This window comes from Callithrix jacchus, chromosome 21 (genome assembly GCF_049354715.1).
Source record: "Callithrix jacchus isolate 240 chromosome 21, calJac240_pri, whole genome shotgun sequence".
Taxonomy (NCBI): Eukaryota; Metazoa; Chordata; class Mammalia; order Primates; family Cebidae; genus Callithrix; species Callithrix jacchus.
Genome location: NC_133522.1, coordinates 23574900 through 23591091, shown reverse-complemented (window position 1 = coordinate 23591091; position 16192 = coordinate 23574900). Strand labels below are relative to the sequence as shown.

The window sequence follows — 16192 nt, the reverse complement described above, 5'->3', positions numbered from 1 at the left end:
AATGGTGCCAAATTTACATAACAATTCCCTAATTCAATTAAAAAATTCATTATGTGTGAATATGTGGTCAAGCACATGTGTGCATAGTGTGACTTTGGGTGACACTATGAAAGCTTCTGGGTTTGTTATTCTCTGCTCAGGCTGCAAAAATAGGAGGGAACTGGTGGTGGGGGGGGAGCCGATGAATGTAGGGAGAAGACCTGGCTGGAGAGCTTGGCTCTGGTGAGGATATGAGCAAAACAGGAAATGAAGAAAGCCACTGAGCTGGGGATGGTTAGGATGGTCAGGAAGGAAGAGATAGGGATAGAGGAAGGGGTTAGATTGTGACGTGCGGGAACACAGCCAGGGCGCTGTTATCACAGATCTCTAGGTGCCATGTAAAACATTTACTTAAATCTGGGGCAAACACACAGCACAAGTAACGTGCATAAGATTTATCTTTTTATAGCAACTGATGTTTAAAAAGCTAGCAAAGATTTTAAAGGAGCTAATAGCAACAGATCATGTGAGAAACAAATGATGCTTTCTATTAACTGAAGAGTGAAATTCCTTTAATCAGGATGTTAATTTCTTAGAAAACGTTCTCTCCAGAACTTGCACCAAAAAATACTCTGTAGTAATTAATACAAAGGCCACTGAGAATATCACAGAAGGCTGGATGCGGTGGCTCACACCTGTAATCCTAACACTTTGGGAGGCCGAGGAGGGTGGATTGGCTGAGCTCAGGAGTTTGAGACCAGCCAGGGCAACATGGGGAAACCTCGTCTCTACTAAAATACAAAAAAACATAGCTGAGTGTGGCAGCGTGTGCCTGTAATCCCAGCTACTTCGGAGGCTGAGACAGGAGAATCGGTTGAACCTGGGACGGAGGTTGCAGTGAGCCAAGACTGTGCCACTGCACTCCAGCCTCGGTGATACAGTAAGCTCTCACCTCAAAAAAAAAAAAAAAAAAGAAAGAATATCACAGAAACCAACTGGAAATGTGGCTTAGACACCGTAACAAATTTTAATCTCCTAACGTTTATGATGATGTTGTAAACTGGCTTTTGTTTATTAAATGACATTTGCTAAACCATTTTGTTTAATCATATGAATATAGTCAAATACAAATTTTACATGAATCTAATGTTTAGAAGAAAGGCTTTTCTCTGATTTTCTATTAATTTAATATAAATTGTTATATTAATTTTGTATTTTCCCACTGATATTTCATACATAAATTTTATTCTAGTTAGCTTCCATTCCTTTTACTTAATGTGAGGGGAAATATACAGAGAAATAGGAATAAGGCACTTCATTATGGAAAATGCTACCTAAATAAAGTCGCCAAATAAAAATATAAGATGTTCAAATTTGATTTTCAGATAAGCAGTAAAAACAACATGACATATTGGACATACTAATACACTATCCAGCCAAGGGAAAAGGGAAAAAGAACCATGTTTAAAACCCCACAAACTCATAACCCAGTTCAAATACCTCCTGGCCACTATCTAAAGTGAAAATTGGTTACAATAAAATTACTGAATGTGCTCTCACTGGACCAGTATGGCACACTGAACTTAATTTCTACCAAGTGAAAATTAAATATGAAACATAGACTCATTTTTCTGTGAGAAATGTCTAATGTAATCAATCTTATCAAACAGGTATGGAGTGCATACCTAGCTCATATGGAAATAATTGGCTTTATTTTAAAAAAACAGAAAGAAATTACAGGACTGATCTAGCTCCTACGGCATCCCCTGACCAAGATGATGACCAAGCTTGACAAACCATTAATATGTTAATTACGATGTAGCTAGTACCCTTCAGTTTCATGTGAACTAAAATCTACATTTCTCTAGCTGCTTCATTAATTTAATTAAAAATTAATTTATGTATCAAATACAATGTTACTTTGGCACTTGCCTAGACATGAAAAAAGAATTTACATGCATACATGAAAACAGTCATGCAGAAAGTTAAGGAGAGAAAATATAAACAGGATCTAGGCACACAGAACAGATGCAGGTAGACAGAGAGGGAAAGAAAGACAAAGAGAGGTATTAAAAGATCAAGAGAGACAGCTTTTTCTTAGGATAGCAACAATTAAAGAATACTTTGCCACTTCTTCTCTTGAAGTCTACTTATCAAACTTCCTGTACATAAGTCTAAATGGCTTAATTTTCTATTTATGAGAATACTGATGCTCTTTTATTTTCTCAACAGTCTGGAAAAGTGCGACAGGAAGGGATTATGACCCCTATTCTACAGATAGAAAAACAGAGACACTTAAGCAATTTATCATTTTACTTTATTTGCATATATACAGTAGTGACAAGATTGTTCATGTCTGCAAAATAAGCATGATACAAAAAAGAAAAGAATTAACTTCAAACTAATGAAGAGAGATTGTAAATTCAGAAGGAAAAGGTAAGACTTATTATTTATCATGACCTGACAATGAAAAGAATATCTGGAGTGTGGCCTATTCAGTCCGGCAAATCCAGCAGCAGTGCCATGATGTTTTGAAGACAAGAGGACAGTCAGAAAACAAAACAAAACAAAACAAAATAAAAAAAACACCTCCCAACATTTCCATTGATTGGCTCTGCCTATATAAATTCTGTAGCACTGAGCATGCAGGACTTCTGGCAAGTAAACAATACACTGCATCATTTAATATGTCTAATGATAATAATTACCTTTTATTCAACTCCTATTACCTGCTAACCATCATGGTTGCTAAATGTTATGTGCATATAATCTTTTAATTCTCTCAAAAGTCTTGCAACATTCGTGTTATAATTCTCATTTTAGAGATAAAGATCACAAACCACTGAGAAAAGGGTCAGCTGTTATAGTTGTTGTAGATCCAGACTCTCTATAAACTAGGAGATCCTGACTCCAGGGTGGCGTTCAGTCACTATATTACTGGAGAACAAGGGATAGTCAATCATTGTGCTCTAAGATAAATGTGCAGTATAAGACCAAGCTATTCTGAAGGAAGGGTGGCCTTTCCTATGCCTCTGAAATTGTATCACAGAATGGATTCTTACTGAGATGGGTGCCCAGGCAGAGGTAAAGTCTAAGACTCGCTCAACCACACCCACCTCCTGCCTCATACTCCTCTCCCATTCATGCCCGGTTGAGGGTCACTGTTCTAAAAGGTCTTAAAACCTAGAGCAGGGAGGAAAACAATAAGTTAAGGTCAAATTATTTTTAATCCTTAGAAGTGGGAAAAGGAAAAACAGAGTCTTCCCTGGGCCCCTATATTATGTAAAAAACTGGGTTATTTAGATCTTCTCAAATATTAGTCAGTTAATCTCAAGTAGTCTGTGAAGTAAAGTTTATTGCTCTATGATTTGAAATACTTAGAATTTTTAAAATGGAAATAATCAAGTTAAAAGACTGAGTGATATTACACATTTTTTTAAGTTAGAAGCAAATATATTTGCATTTTAGATAGGTTAGGTTTAGTATTCTATAATTTAAAAACTCGTCAGAAACAAAAAACAGCTATTCTATAATTTAAAAACTCAGAAACAGAAAACGGCTCATCCAACTTTCATTGTATGGATCTCCAAATTGTAATACTGGTCTAGCAAAGGTCTCTGAAAGCACAGGAAAGGCTAGCTAGTTGGACTAGGGAGGCTGCACATTCATTTTAAATAAAACAGAGAAAATTGTTACTTGCAAATTTTTACTGTGGATACTACTGCTTTCAAGTTTCGAATCCTCTGTCACAGGAGACATTATAAAAAAAATAGTTGAAATCAAATCCCTTGGAATAAGATACACCTGCTTGAGCCCTGGGTTTTACCTTTCATGTGGTTGTAAGGAATTCACAGGTATAACTCCCCGAACATGGTTTTCTCACTTTTATAAAAAGACTAATACTATTACAGTAGAAGCCATCCTACTTGATGTCTTTGGAATTGGTAGTTGATAGATTACAAAAATGCTACAGTTGACTCTTGAACAATACAGGTTGGAATTGTACAAGTTCACTTACATGTGAATTTTTTTCAGTGAAGCTTACACCGAGTGTGCCTGCGTCTTCTGCCTCTGCTTTCACCTCTACCACCCGAGGCAACAAGACCAGTTCCTCCTCTTCCTCCTCCTCCTTGGCTTAGTCAACTTGAAGACAATTAAGATGAAGGCTTTTATGATTACCTATTTTTACTTAATAAGCAGTGGAATATTTTCTCGTATAATTTTCTTAATAACATTTCCTCTTCTTAAGAATACTGTATAGTAAGAATATGGTGTATAATAGATATAACTTACAAAATATGTGTTAATAAACTGTTTACGTTATCAGTAAGACTTCTGGTCAACAGTAGGCTATTAGTATTTAAGTTTTTGAGGAGTCAAAAGATATACCCAGATTTTCAACTACCTCGGGGGTGAGGACCCCTAATTCCTGTGATGTTCAAGGATCAACTGTAGTTAAAAAGGGAAACATAAAAATAAATTGGAACAAATATTTTATTTTAAAAACATATAAAAGTACGATTTTCTAATTTTCCCAATGTTTTCATGTGAGGCGAGTTCTCTCATTGAACATGAAACTGGTGACTATCTTTTTATGTTACATAAAACACACAAAATGCACCTCTTTAATAACCCTCTCGTTCATTATTAAAAAGTAAATGTACTTATATTGTAAAACAGAGAGATGGTTCAATCTATTTTATTTTATTTAGAGATGGGCTCTCCCTCCATCACCCACGTTGAAGATGACAACTCACAACACCCTCAAATTCCTGAATGCAAACAATCCTGTTGCCTCTGCCTCTTGAGTAGCTGAGATTATAGGCACACGCCATCATGCCTGGCTTCAGTCTATATTTTTATGATATGTCCAGTACTTTAGAGTTAAGTGTTCAAACTTAACATGACAGTGATCTTACCTATCCAATTTAATTTGTTCTTCTGAAGAATTAAGCTACCCTTTTTCTTATGTCAACATTGTTCCAGGTTTAGTTAAGTAATTAAATTATGAATATATTATTAAATTACATATAAATTATATATTGTGCAATATCTAAATTTCTTACAAATTTAATAACGTATAAATTATATAATTTAAAATATAGATGGACTGATAGATTTATAATATTTATAAATGAAGGCTTTTGAATCTATCACAGTTCACTACTAAATTAAATTCAGGCACCTCAAAAAATGTTAGACAATAACTTCATGCAGTTATCATTAACTTTTTGAGGAAATTATTTCAAAGACATACTTCTTTGAAAATCTTACAACAGCCTGGGTTTTTCTTAGAAATACGAGCACATTCACATATATTTAAACTATTAATATAAACATAGCAAAAGTTCTAAAGACTCAACAAATTCAGCCTATGGCGCCTATGGATCTACTATCCTGAATTAAAAACATTTTTTTTGGCCAATGTGAGAAGGAATGTCATTACTTTCTGTTGTATTGAATGCTAAAGAAAGAGCTATAAACCTCTGTAGTGTTTACTGCTTCACTCATTGGCTTCTGTATTTTGAATAAAGTTTTAAAAATTCCTCAAAATTAAATTTAGACTCAAATAGAAACAAAATAGACAAAGATAAAAGATAATAAAACAAAACAGAGCAAAACAAACACATTCCAAATCAACCCGCATTTCCTAAGTCTATCTTAATTCAACTAGGGTAGTATTCTTAACCATTAGCCACTTCACAGATTATCTGATATTTTTAACAGATGCCACAGCAGCAAACACTAAATGCAAGTGAGCTACTCTCTAGAACTGCACAGCCTACTACCTTAGCTACAAATCTCATGTAGCTATTTAAATTTGAGTGGACTAAAATTAACTAAGATGTAAAATTCATTTTTTCAGTCACACTAGACATACTCCGAGTGCTCAATAGCTTTATGTGACCAGTGGCTACTGTTTTGACAGTGCAGAGAGAACATTTCCAGCACCATCAAGATTTCTAGAACACCCAAGAATACGTCTGCTTCCACCAAGTGATTTATATGCTTCCCTGGAATTCATTATGTTTGCTCCCAAACCAGTGTATGCCAGTTTTGCATATATTAAATTACATCTTTTAATTAAATATCACATAACCAAATTGAAATATAATTGTAAAAAATTGAGAAATGTTCTATACCTCCAAGTTGAATATTGAAGAAAGAATTAATAAATTTCAGTCACTTAGCAAAACGTATAATGCTATAGAATAACATATAGGAAAGACAATTTCAGAAGCTTAGAAAAAATGAGAGAAAGTAGAATTCTGCTCTTAGATTTCTTAGCATTGGATTTGAACTTAAAGATGTTCATGAAGACACCAAAAATTAGAAATCATAGATGATGCATTATAGGATTTACTGAAAGGGAGGATGACTATAATTTGTAATCAATAATCTAAACCAAAAAAAGTTCTGTTTACATAAAATTATTGGCAAATGAATACATAATCAAGTAAAATGTAGGTTGTATGTATTCATTTTTAAGATTAATTTATTTTAAAATCTGGGTGTATTAGCTGATTGACTATTGATCCCATTTATATTAAATAGAAGGCTTCTACAACAGACAACAAAATTGCCAATACATTTTGTTTTACTAGAGAAACTTTGTGTTTTCATAAGTGGTTTTGTCATTTCTCTTCCACATTTAGATTCATTGGATTAAATTATATTGAAAATTTATGGACAGGAATCTGATCTAATTTCATATTGATGTATAATTGGTCTTTTAATTATATAACCTAATAAAATATAATTAACAATACCAATGTTTCTTTACTTTTGAACTCAGTTGCCTGAATGTAAGAATTTACATAGAGATGAGAATACTTGAATTTAGTGGTCATTCTTTTTAACATTTTGATTTTTCTGACTTGACAATGTTATATATTTATCCATCTATAGCACTAATTACTGGAGCATAAGAATTACAAGAATTTCATTTTTTGTACATTGAGGTTTATATGTAAATACAAACCTAAAATTATGTACTCTTATTAACAATATTACAATTACTACCACTACTAGTATACTTCTTTTGTTAAAATGACATCAAAACGATATCACAGTTGCTAATTGCTTGACCAATGAATATTTTTCATTAGTTAAATATAAGAAACTATGTAGACTGTCATGAACCATACATATCTATCTGAAATAACAACAGCAGCATAGAAGTTTTTTAAATGAACTTTAAAAAAGATGATGTTAGCTTTATCAAAATAACAAGTTTTTTGAAATTTTGCTTTATTATCTGATACTTTCATATCAGAAAGGGAAAACTGGTTCCCCTTGGGATCCAAATTCATATTGACTAATGAGAGTTATTTTGAAATATCTTTTTTTTCTTTTTTCTTTTGAGACAGAGTCTCGCTCTGTGGCCCAGGCTGTGTAGTGGTGCAATCTTAGCTCACTGCAACCTCTGCCTCCTGGTTTAAGCAATTCTCCTGCCTTAGCCTCCGGAGTAGCTGGGATTACAGATACCTACCACCACGCCTGGCTATTTTTTTTGTATCTTTGGTAGAGATGGGATTTCACCATTTGGTCAGGCTGATCTTAAACTCCTGACCTCAGATGATGTGCCCACCTTGGCCTCCAAAAGTGCTGGGATTACAGGCGTGAGCCATGGCACCGGGCCTATTTTGAAATATCTTAAAGGTAAATACGTCTTCTTTGGTCTACCACAGTCCTTGTTACTTCCTTTTGTCTTAAAGTCTGGCTTATACCACCTGGACCCAGAGGTTATTTAAGTTTATGATCCCTGTGAAAACACCTTACATAATACCTTGTGTATATCATGAAGCGCATGAACAACTGAACCTTCAAGTTAGATTTAGTTACAGTTACCATTTAACATTAACGTTCATTTTTCTAAGCAACACACTGCTAACAGATTGAACAATATCTAGTGTTTTTTTTTCTTTTTGCTTAAGATACACCACCAACTGCTAGGCCATACTCTCCTCCCTTGGAGAAGTGTCCTAGAAGTGTTCTAGAAGGAGAAATACCTGAATGAAACTGGGGTAGATAACTTGCTCTCTGTGCCTAGAAGGATGAGAGTGCAATTGTACTTGGAAAAAAATAATTGGAGGGATGAGTTTATTTTCAATCATTTTAATTATATGTCTATCATATTTGAGCTTGACGCTAAATTACTATGTTATTTGTAGCCTTTTGGAACCAAAAGTCTATTTTCCAATTTCAATTGATTCATTTATTAAAAATTTGTTTAATGACACATTAAAATTGAGTACTAACTAAAAATCTAATGACAACCATACTAAAATATTTCTTCTTGGATAGATCTCCGAATTGGATTGAATTCTGGGCTATGTCCATAACTAGTAGCTTGACCCTGACAGAGTCATTAAAGAAACTGGGTGTCAGTTTGGTCATCTGCAAAATGGGCCATTTATCTCAATTTTTTTTCCATTAATAAATCTCAGTTTTATTTTTAATTTCAATAAAGCACTATTCGTTAAGTGCCTATTGTGTAAAAATTCACACAAATTATCCAGCTTATGATTTACCTTCTTATATGCCATATGAACATATAAAAAGTTAACAAGAAATTCAGGCTGAATATGATTGGAGTCAAATAAGTACTCTAAGAGTTCAGATGAAGAGAAACAAAATTGGGATTTAAGAGATATTGGATGTAGGAGAGAAATATGATTTAATTCACACCTTCACATAGCACAGAATACAGTTAAAAATTAAGGGACACATAAGACAATGCCAATTTTAAAAGATTAAGAATTATCATCAAACAGAGTTCACCCAAAAAGTGATATTTCTAATTTCTTTCAAATTCTAAACTTTAAAAGTTTGAAGAAGTCTACTTAAATATAGAATTGCTCCATTCTATCACAGTTTTCATTTTGTTTAAAAAATATTTGCTCATTCACCAAAAAAGTTCTTGAATCAATCCTATAAGCTAAACATTAGGGTAGGAGCTGTGAGTTTGAAAGGGACATGCATTTCTTACATAAAGGGGCTTAGAATTATTACAAATTATAGTGATTAGCTAGTGTCCTAAATCATTTCAAATGGTATATCACATGCTTAATCAAGAGTGGCCTGCAGACCTAGACACCATTAGCAACTCCTAATACCATAATAATATATTCCAGAGAGTCTAGAAATATCTTGGGTAACACAGGACCTTACTGCTGAAGCAAAGTTTATTGTAAAGGGTGTAGAGGTTCTCATCCTTGCCCGTAAATGATCTAAAGTTCAACTCAAGATGAAAGGCACTGATTCAATATATCTACAGTTAAAAAAGTAAAGCATGTATATTATAAGAGGTACCAAGGCAAGTCATAGTCCCTTTGGACACTTGTAATTACTACTAACAGAAGTCAGAGAAATCCCCGTGGGAATCAAAGTGGCAAGGGTCTTGAGGATTCAAAGCTGGGCAATTCTATCTTAGAGAATCAGTTAAGGATTTGTAGACGAACATGATATTATCAAGTTAAAAGGCATGTTAATAACAGGTACTAGTTTTGCTTGAGCAGTAGGAATTAAAGCAAGAATAAAGTATTCTCCTGGTACATCTTTCACAAGCATTCTCAAAGGGTTTTAGAGGTGAAGCATAGGTAGAGTCAAGATCAGTTACCTCAGAAGTTATCTGTCTACTCTGTAGCAGAGAAACTAGCCACAGGTGTGAAATAATGCTCAGGATGAAGGAATCCTGGATCAGATCATTTGAGTAATCTTGAGGAATCACCTGTGCTCATTAGTCAGCATTTGATAAAAGGGAATAAGAGAATCTAAATTATTATTTATAGAAAGTCACTTATTTATTCTAATAACATAGTTCATGGACTGTTGGATTGTTTTCAAAAAGACTCAGTCCAAGTGCCAAGTAATTCATCTGATTCTCTCACAGTTATTTTCTCTCATTAGTTCTTATAAACTAATATCGGACTTTTCTGGTAAGGCTCAATTTATTGCTTTGCACTTGGTTTTACTTTTCTGTTAAGGCTCAATTTATTGCTTTGTACTTGGTTTCACTTTTCTTCCTTCCTCCTCTCTCTCCTTCCCTTCCCACTCTAAAACTCCTTCCTGCTTCATCCCACAAAGCATTTGAGGTAAATCAACCAGTATGAACATAAAGATACATCCAACTTTGTGCCTCAAAATATCAAAAGGAATATTGGATAAATGAATTACAATACACTGATTATTTAATAATTTCCTGAATTGCCATACTCTGTTACCAGATGTGAAAACCTCAGTCTACAGTCTACAGTTAAACCTGAGACCACTTATAATTCTTAAGGAAATTATTCAGTGTGGGTAGTTGTTTCCCATAGCTGAACGTAAGCCCTCTATATGAACAATCTTTCCCTTTGATTTCTTAGACATAATTTAATTATTTTTAATTATTGACATTGGCAGCAGTCCTATATGTGGTTTCTTTAAAAATCCTATCAATTTGTGCTGGGCACGGTGGCTCATGCCTATAATCCTAGCACTCAGGCAAACTGCCTGAGGTCAGGAGTTCGAGACCAGCCTGGCCAACACAGTGAAACCCCGTCTCTACTAAAAATACAAAAAAATTATCCAGGCGTGGTGGCGGGTGCCTGTAATCCCAGCTGCTCAGAAGGCTGAGGCAGGGGAATTTCATGAACCAGGGAAGTGGAGGTTGCAGCGAGCTGAGATCACACCACAGCACTCCAGCCTGGGTGACAGAGCGAGACTCCATCTTAAACCAAACCAAACCAAACAAAAATCCTATCAATTTGTGTATTTAACATTTGCCCATTGTTTGTAAATATGTAGCAAGTTACATATCCCTCATAACTGGAGTAGCAAAATTTATTATGAATCCAAGGCAAACATACAACTCTTCCATGTATTGTTCTCAGAGAAGTTTTAATATTTGATTCATTGGTACTAACTACATCCTCCACCTTACAGATTTTTCTGTTTTTGTTTTGTTTTGTGTTTTCGAGAATGGAGTCTCACTCGGTCACCCAGGCTGGAGTGCAATGGCATGATCTCAGCTCGCTGCAACCTCCGCCTCCCGAGTTCAAGTGATTCACCTATCCTAGCCTCCCAAGTAGCTGAGATTACAGGTGTGCACCACCACACCCTGCTAATTTTGTATTTTTAGTGGAGATGGGGTTTCATCATGTTGGTCAGACTGGTCTTGAACCCCTGAACTCCAGTGATTCACCTGCCTCAGCCTCCCAAAGTGCTAGAATTATAGGTGTGAGCCACCACGCCCAGTCAGATTTCTTCTTATGATTTCTGCATGACTAACATAATAAATCATAGCTACACCCTCATCATTCTTCAGTTATTCTTCAGTTATACTCCTTCACCTTAGATGATAGTATTTAAAAGAGATGGTAATTCTAACAATTCATTATAGTACTTTTATAAGATTATCCTTAAACTGCATATCTTACTTGACCTTTGTGAGGCACTTAACTCCATTACACTGTAAGAAAATGGACATTTATTGGCAATCATATTCTTTTTGACCCATCAGTAGATTTGGCTTCTAAATAAATGCACCTAGCATGGGGAGACACACATACATAGAAATACATAGGAAAGGGATCCTAGGTTCTCAAGGAAAAAGCTATTTATAAAGATGTAATTGTTTACCCATTTAGTTGTCCCTTTCTTTCACCTGTGGGTTGAACTGCCATCATTAGACATAGTGGTGTTTCTCTTTGCTATGGGTCACGTTCCTTTTCATCTCTTCATGTCTTTTTGTTTGTGTTATGTCTACTGCCTCTTATCCATTGCTTCTTCATTAGTCCTTCACAAAGAGGAATAGTCTTTGGTTGAAGTGATTGGTATTCACTTTCTTTTTTTCTTTTTTTTGAGACGGAGTTTCGCTCTTGTTACCCAGGCTGGAGTGCAATGGCGCGATCTTGGCTCACCACAATCTCCGCCTCCTGGGTTCAGGCAATTCTCCTGCCTCAGCCTCCTGAGTAGCTGGGATTACAGGCACGCACCACCATGCCCAGCTAATTTTTTGTATTTTTAGTAGAGACGGAGTTTCACCATGTTAACCAAGATGGTCTCGATCTCTTGACCTCGTGATCCACCCGCCTTGGCCTTCCAAAGTGCTGGGATTACAGGCTTGAGCCACCGCGCCCGGCCTGGTATTCACTTTCTAAGGCTCACATTTTCTACATGTTGGGGGGAAGACGTTCCTTCTTCACTACATTGTTAGCAAATTCTAGGTAATAAGATATTTTGGATGCCTGAGTATTCTAGAAAGGCCATCACCACATAGCCAGTATTTTAAGATTCATTATATATATTTGCACCTAAACATCTTTTTAATGTATTCCATGTTTCATACTTGGAGTTTTAAAGTTCTAACATCAACGACTACTTAATCCTGTGTTTGAAAGATGATCTATGTAAGATAGCATCACTACAAAAATTATACCACTAAGTGCTACTCAAGTTGACAGCAAACTAAGATTCCAAAGAGTCACATTTACTTTGTAACATAAAGAATATTATAAGTTGCCTTTCCTTTAAACAAAAATGTGTTCATATCCCCAAATTATACTTTATATACATATTTATTATTAATTCCTTGACATGTTTCTAGTTTAGTTGCTTCTCATTTATTCAACAGACATAGCTGTACAAAAATAAAGGGCAGGAGATGAGGGAAATATACAAAACACGAAAATCTAATTTAAAAAAATTATATTGTTAAATAAGACTTAGAATATTTAGCTAAAATCAATGCTAAAAGAAAAACAATTCATCTAGAAACAGGTATTTAAAATTCAACAGAAATATAAATTATCTAAATTTAAGATCATAAACTATCATGAACTAATTAGTAAAAATGAATTTGCTCTTTTTTAATTCTAGGTAGTAAGTACTTCTTAATATTAAATTATCTGATTAGGATGAATGGACACATTCAAAAGTCAAAAATTGTCACATATATTACTGATGTGGAGCAGTCCAGTAATTAAATTTAAACAATTTTAGGAGCAATAAATAAAACTCGGATGTTTGACCATTGCCATAATTCATTCAAATATTCAATAGAAACTCATCACAGAGTGAGGTCTTACACTCCATTCATTTATCCAATAAATATTTAGTGCTTATGATGAGTAAGGCATTGCAGGGGATACAATGAAAAATAAAGCATGGACTTTGCCCTCAAGGGGCTTACAGTCTAGTATGGAAAAAATAAGCAAGCACATAAATAGCCATAACATAAGGTAGAAAGTGATGTGTCATAACAAAACTCAAATAATGTGCTACGGGAGCTATTAACTCTAGCAGACATTTTTTCTTATAGTGTCTAAGCAGTCAATATAAATAGACCCATGATCAATTTGAAAATTAAGGGCTGAATTTTAATCTATAGATGATAAAAAGCTTTAATATTAATGTAGTTTAAGTCACTACCCACAATTTTCTTAAAATGTTTGAACATGGAGTGACAACCCATTAGAAATACCATTTCCCATTGTTCATAAGCAGATGCAAATGGAATAATCTAAAAGGGCTGAAATGATCATTTTAATGTTAATAAAGGCTCAAGTCAGTGATCTAAGATACTCATGACACATTACCTTCTTGCACAGAACTTGGCTCAATCAGATTAAAGTGATGAAGAATTCCTCGATGGCTCAAGTGTGCTCCAAGGAAAGCTAGAAGGTTGTACAGTTAACTCCCAGGGTGTAACTCTAAACCATACAACCTACTACCTCAACCCGGATGCACACAGCTTCCAATGTTGCTTCAAACTCCTTATCATATCTTCAGTCAGCTCCTCCAAATATGGCAGCCATATACCTAAGAGCTTGGCAAGGATGTAGATATAATATTCTAACATTTTACCAGTAAACTTTAACTGTTTCTCACAGGATTAACCTAAACATGTGGCTTTTCAGCATAGGTCACATAAAATGTCTTTTCATATCTCTCTTGCCATAGTTCTACTAGCAATTAATATTAAAAATCAATTGCATTCAGCCTCCTTTTTTTCATGAAAAATAGGCTCAATAAAAACATATAAATCCAGTGGTAGTCTTTAATTTTCTTACTGAAGTTGAAGAGGTACACTAACACTACAGTACGCACTGAAGTTTCTGAACAGGATCTATTCAGATCGTGGTCCAAACCTTGCTATAAAGATTCAACTTTATTATGCAATTTACTGCACATGGAATCAAACTTGAATGGCTGTGCTATAAACGTTTCCAAGTTGTTGAGAATTGAAGCCTGCCTTGTAAGACAGATGACGATTAAAATATACATGAAAAACAAAGGAAAATATAATTACTTCAGAAGTATATAATCAACTGGAGTTTAACAGGATCTTACGGAACTGATTGAACGGCATTGTGTATAGCATTTTGTCAGATTACCACACTGACACAGACCCATAGAAGCGAGCTTGTGCGGTCCACTTCACCACAAGATCGGATCTACGGGTTTATGCCAATGGGCAACATCTTGCATGGGCTCCCTATTAATATATAATTTGTTGTAAATATCTGATGCAATTAAGAGATGAAAATAATATTGATCCCTTAGTGCAAATGTTTTAAATGCTGAATCCTAAGGATGCATATTCTCCATGAAAGGCCTTCATAAATATTTGAAACTTAGCACAAATTTATATGCATGAGAATTTAAAAACTAGTCTGTTGAAAAATTTTTCATGAGCTGCTTTTGTTTCAATGGTAAATATTTTGGAATTAAACTACCCTAATTCATGATGAGTTTTAAAAGAAAAAAAGAATCCATACGTGCATGTATGAATTATGTAATTGTGAGGCATGAATGTGGTATTATGAGCCTATAATTAAAACCAAATTAACTATTAAGTGAATTGTGTATGAATTAGACTGTGCTTATTTTAATTTTTATAAAAGTAGTTTAGTTAGTGGTTTCAATGAATTGGTAACATTATAACTTTCTCATAAAATAAGTAAGATCTTGTTTACTAGGTAGAGGAACACAGGAAGTTATTATCAGCCTTAAATATATACATCCACGTCTATAGTTGGAATGGTGCTAAAATTTACAATATTTGGATGAGTTAATACAAAACTAAAATAAATGGCACAATAATGGCATCATTACTAATACTCCACACTAACATCTATACTCCAGATATATTACATGTCATAACATGCCTTCTTTCCTAAATAAGAATATGTATTTCCTAAATAAGAATATGTATTTCCTACATATTTAAATTTATTGTTCGAAATAGATACACTTAAAATACATAGCTACATACAACTCTCATCTGGTCAACAGGTTGGGCAAAAATAAAATGTAACGAAAATTTTTTTTAAACCACCAGACAACAAGCAAACACAGGAACAAGTAAACATAAAGCCAGCCACATGCACTTTTTTTAAAGATTCTAAACTCAACTGCAACAAAATTATAAGTTGTACAATCATTAATCATTTCACTTACATCTATAATCATTTAGCATTTCCTAATTATATCTTTATTGTGTAAAATAATACTACATACTAATTACTTAGTGATTTTGCATATTTTGAAATAAATAAAATATGTTTTATAGACTTTATATAGCTACTGTGTTCTACATAATTTTTAACCATTATTTATTCTTAAATTGTCCTTATAATTACTAAAAACTATAGTAAATAATCAACAATCATACATTCAATTGTAGTAAAAAATATTTCAACATATATTTATAAATGCAAATGTGAAATAAAAGGCAGCATTGGGTTTCGTTTTATCATAACTATAAGAATGCATATTTTGATTTCATTGTCTTTTCAGGTCACGTAAAAAAGATTAAAAAGCATGACCTTATTCCCCTCCTCCTGATTTCACTTCTTTTTATATGGTACAACAAATAAGAAAATATAATTTTTTCTTTTCTTAAATAGCTTTCTAGTAAACCATATTGCACCTATCTTAAGCGTATGGATATACAGACATATATTCAATGGGATGTGAACTGCCCACAAGAAATTTTTCACAGAGGCAGGTCACATTACACATTTTCAAATGAAAACAGTCAAAAAAATTCAACGGCCAGACTCATAAAGAATATGAAATGAATTCTTACAACAAACACCATCAAAATAATGTGGTTTTTCTTTAAAATATTAAATATTAATTGCTCTGTTTTTAATTTTTACCTGAAATGGTTTTCTCCTATGATCACTTTCTTCACTTTTCATATCCATTTTAAGTTTTTTCC

The 16192-nt window shown here is 34.0% G+C and overlaps 1 protein-coding gene across 3 annotated transcripts in view; it reads right to left on the bottom strand.

The window, feature by feature from the left end:
• Positions 1 to 16192, bottom strand: part of LOC128930370 (large ribosomal subunit protein uL23-like) — a 101282-nt gene that overhangs the window by 82083 nt on the left and 3007 nt on the right. The window contains exons 2-3 of one of the 3 annotated variants that reach the window (XR_013530602.1): positions 16131 to 16192; positions 1 to 4122 (exon numbers count right to left, since the gene is read on the bottom strand). The exon at positions 1 to 4122 is cut by the window's left edge and continues 33253 nt beyond it. The gene's annotated coding sequence lies outside the window, so the exon portion shown is untranslated. The other 2 variants (XR_013530601.1, XM_078358612.1) reach the window with 2 other exon arrangements.